Here is a 5,099-nt window from a genome sequence, read left to right on the forward strand (position 1 = left end):
AAGAAAGCCAGGAGCAACGACAGACAATCTCATACTAGAATTCATCAAAGACAGTCGTCCCTGATGAAGTCACCACAAAGGAAGAAGTTCACGAGACCCTGGAAAAGGGTTTGGAGAAGTTGGCAACAACCGCACAGATTTGGAAGAGGATTCGATTGTACAGGATACAGGTGCAGGAGGATTATAGGAATCAGTAATATTTTGGTGAGACAGAGGCTGCAATTATCAAATTGCTAATGAGAAGCGGGGAAGGAATAAGTTGGGTTGTGCTGGAATATGAAATTGAATAGAAATCAGCCACAGTGATAACGAGATGACGAAATGCAAATTCGAATTCACAGGTTAGTTTAGATTTACAAGTCTCTTTGATCTCCTTATGTTTTCTCTCCAGCCACTTCCTGATGTTAAAAATCAATCAATGTGTCCAACGACCTGTATTTGAACGGTCCCACCGCTGTTTTCATCTAATTATAGATCCCTGCCTTTCGAATTTTTTTCACTTTCGATAGAAGAAAGATGGACTTGATGTAATATACTCGTATGTTCGTCATCTCATCCGCCAGGATGTCAATGGGCACTATTCCTCAGATGGCGAACGCCGCATCATCTGAGACGGTTGGGAAAGCAAAACGCACCTTCAGGGCTATTTTTCTGTAGACCGCACTCAGTTCATATGCGCTAGATAAGATATCCAGCGTTGATCCCCAAACTGGGTCTGCATACAGTAAGAAGGAACTCACCACCCTGGCTACAAGCATCATCCTACATTCGGCATCATTCTTGCCAGAGTCATACATACGTGCTGGTTAAAACTGAACTAAGCTCTCTATCATCACTCCCAAGCATTTGATGGTAGGCCTGGAAGTGACCGCTTCTGTCTTTTCCTCCACATCATTGTACACGATATTCCACAGTAGTGGGCCTAGTACGGAGCACTGCGTACACCCGCGGAGACAACATACTCTTGAGGTCCATCATTGGTGCCACACTTCCATGAAGGTGTGCTCATCCTGTGCTTTTGCGGACTAGCCTGACGTCCCTCTCGCTTTTGGTATGTTATTTGCCTATAGTGTGGTTCCTTAGTTCGAAGATAATGGTATCGCTGTGGGTATAGTCCTCGCTAATGTATCATACAACGCGTCAGCGCAGAGTTAACAAAGGTCAGGTCTACGATTGAAGTAGACTTCACTAGCACTTTCGTTGGCCAGAACCATAAATTACTGGGGAAAAGCTTTTAATAGACTTCAGCCCTTTACGTTATACTCTTTGCTTCCTCATTCCAGGGTCCACGTATTATCATAAAATCACCGGCAATCACCTTTGGACTTTAGCCCCTTTCGTTGTGAACAAAGTTGTCCAACATCTTCTTCTTCAAACTTAGACAATGTGAGACTGGGTGGGGTGTAGCAGCTGTGCACGTACACGCCGCTTCCTTTTGCCCACACAAGGCCACTGGCGGACTGACTCATGGTAGATTGTAAAGCTTGCCTACTGCAAGCCCAAGTCGCTCCACCAGTCGAGTCTGTGACCCACACCCCCACGTGGCAGTTCCTGTATGGTTCACTTACGATGGCAACTTCCATCTCAAACTCATGGGTGGTTTGCTCGAGTAAATCCTGAGCGACCCTGTAATGATTGAGGTCTATTTGAATGAACCTCATTTTTCAACGCCTTCCTGTATTCTGGGCATTTAGTTTATTCTGCATGTCATGTGTCAAGGCCATTTTCGTAGTAACGCTAACTCTAGTCAGATTAGATCAAGGGTTTTTTTGGCAGCAGTTGCGGGATATTGATTATTCAGTATTCAGATTCGTATAATCGGATAGCTATCCTCTTCTTTTTCTTCAGCTTTTGTTCCGTTCACAAGCGGGGTCGGCTCGTCGTGATCGGCCTCGCCATTTGGCTCTATCGAATGCCTGATCCGGGTGCAATCTCGAGGCCTTCAAATCCCCGTCCAGCGCATCAAGCCACCGTTGCTTAGGTCTGCCTTTTGGTCGTTTACCATCGACTTCGATGTTCAGACCAATCTTTATCCATGTGAAATAAAACATTCAGAGCATCTGTAAGGCATGACTGCAAAGAACTCGCCGTATCGGCCCATGCCGTTTTCTATACCCTTTAGAACTTCGTCGTCTTGTAATTTTTTTTCACCACAAGCTATTACACAAAATGGGTAGAATATTGAAGGCATCATCATAGGTATATCAAGGCAGCGTGATTTCTCTCGATAGTGGCTCCGAACTTGATATCGCTCGACGTATTTACGGTGCTAGATCCGTCCTCGCTGTTTCGTCTAAAATCTGGATATACGTCAATATTCGCTGTTGCTATAGAGGAGTAGTATATGAAGAGTGATTATTGATTGATTCATGAACTCATGCCTGCTCCGGTTCTTCGAGGAAATCTGGAAAGAGACAGGTAACAAATGGCAAGCTTCGGACGTGGACATGTTGATGAGAAAGCGGAAGTAGCAGTGGAAATATTTCACATTGAGAAAGGACGCCAATTCCACTGCCGGTTATATCATGCAATGGAGCTCACCACCTCTGAATGACTGGTTGTCTAGAATTACATGGCGTAGAACAGTGAAGAAGAAGTGCAGACTTCTCAGAAAATCAAGAAGTGTGTTGAACCACATTGCGAAGGACCGACAACTAGGGCGTGTAGGTGTGCTTCACACGCTATACCAGTGTACATTGAAAAAAACTATTCGTCATTGTACCTCCTACCTTCTGTTTAAAGCAATTTTGCAGATATAGAAAGAGTTTACGATGGTGCGAAGAGGAGGGAAAAGTTCCCAGGCACTTCCTATGAGATTGCCCAGACCTAAGTAGAGCCAAACTGCGGACACTTGGTAAACAATTCTTTGGAACCTCAAAGAGATTTCTAGCTGCACGGAGGTTTAACTGCTATCCTTCGGAAGTGCTACGGACTGGCATTGAAGATCTGACCCGATCCTTTCCTTACATTTCCCATATTAGTCATGGTCTTGTGGCATTAAAACGGAGCATTAAGGAGCTAATTGGACTCTTCGAAGCGGACACTGAGGTCAAAGCCTACCTATCGTTGGATCGTTGCAAAGACTCCGGGTAGGTAAAAATTATGCGGGTATGGGAAATACATGATAGATCCAATTTTGTTATAGATTTTCAATTCCGAGCACCGAGAGAACTTCGGGACAGGGGAATCTGACCTTTCTCCCCCTCCCCCTCTTGATGGATCTGATGATGGCTTAGAAATTAGGCTTTCAGTAGGCTACTCCGCCTTTCTTGGCTCCCAGCTCTATGCTTTTTTTGCAGTTAAAAGTAGTATCTAGTGCTACATCAATGTATGTACTTCGCACTAGTGGACAGTCTTAATCTCTGGTTGTTCAGTCGAGGAAGACTGAAGTCACATTTTATCGCAATCACGGAAAGGAGATAGAAACCTTTTAAATTTTATTAGCAAATGTACGGATTTAGAAGGAATTAGGCAACGGACATTAAGGCGCCCACATATAAGCAATCTGAATGTCAACGAAGTTGCGATTCTTTTATCATAGACCATGAATCTAACTTGCACCATAATTAAGTTCTGAGATCTTGACCAAAGTTGAGATGGTATAGTGAACGATTCTTTTGTTATTTTACCAAGGATGAAAACCAATTGCAATCGACGCAACAGACAGTCCAAGTTGGTTGGAACTGGGAAGGCAAAATGATTTATCTTTTAGAAAGGCGCAACTGCGCTAATTGAGCCTTCATAAAAAATTTGGAGAGCGACCCCTAAAACCTACATATATATATTTTTTTTTTGGAGTAGGGTAGGTGAATGCGTTTACGCACAGAGTGTTGAGTGTTGGGCTCCCGCAACAGCACGCTGGCGGACTACCAACTAAACACCTCCCTGTCATCAGAGAACTAGCCTGGAACCGTTTGACACATTACTTCGGGCTAGCCCTCCCGCTCTCCCCGCTTTGGGATCCTTCAAGTCATGGAATTCCTTTCACCAACGGGAGGGGAGGGGAGGAAGGGAGTTGTTGTTATTTCAGGGAACCCCTTACCGTCCGATCCCTCCGCCGGTCGAGTTCAATCTTCTTCGTAGTAAGAAGAGCCCTAACATAATACGCAATATGACTCCAGCTGCCAGCGCTCTTCAGCATCTCTCTGACAATGTTGTCTGGAGAGAGCTCCCCTGTGTTTGCATAAAGCTGCTGGCGGAGGCCGTCCCACCTCTCGCAAGAGAAAAAGGTGTGCTCAGCGTCATCCGCCACTCTATTGCAGAACACACAATCAGGAGATCGCGCCTTCCCAACCCTGTGCAGGTAAGACTGAAAACCTCCATGCCCACTTAGAAGTTGGGTAAGGAAGTAATCAATCTCACCGTGCTTTCTGTTCAACCATGGGTCTAATTTGTCGATGAGCCGCGCAGTCCACTTGCCCCTTGGCGCATTTTGCCAAGAAAGTTGCCACTCGCTAAGGGTGCGTTCACGTTCTTCACGGGCAACCACTTCTCTTAAGTTTTCGCCCTTACGGCGATAGATAGCTTTGCGCTCCTTGGCAAGGAGGGCAACGGGGATCACTCCCGCAATCACCACCACAGCCGGTTCGGAGACGGTGCGATAAGCAGACGCCACTCGCAAAGCTCCCCGCCTCTGCACTTGAGCGAGGCGTTTACGATGCACCTCCTTGTCAAGGGCATCAGCCCATACCTCAGCACCATAGAGAAGAACGGACTGCGTTGCTCCCATGAGGAGACGTCTCCTAGTTGATATAGGGCCCCCGACATTCGCCATTAGCCGACTCAAGGCCGAGACTCCTGTTGCAGCCCTGTCCGCGGCTGCTTTGATTTGCTCGAAGAAGCTCATCTTCGAGTCGAGCATTAAACCAAGGTATTTAATCGCTGGTTTTGACTCTATAGTCAACTCGCGGATCGTTATGGGACGCAAGGTCGGGATTTTCCTTCTGGTCAGGATGACTACTTCGGTTTTTTCCAGCGCAAGGTTGAAACCGTGAGCAGTCATCCATCCGCTTACCCGTCGCATCAATATGCCAAGCCTACTTTGCGCCTGTTCAACAGTGCGTCCGGCAACAAGTGCCGCAACGTCGTGTGCCTAGCAT

Source organism: Hermetia illucens, chromosome 4 (assembly GCF_905115235.1).
Source record: "Hermetia illucens chromosome 4, iHerIll2.2.curated.20191125, whole genome shotgun sequence".
Taxonomy (NCBI): Eukaryota; Metazoa; Arthropoda; class Insecta; order Diptera; family Stratiomyidae; genus Hermetia; species Hermetia illucens.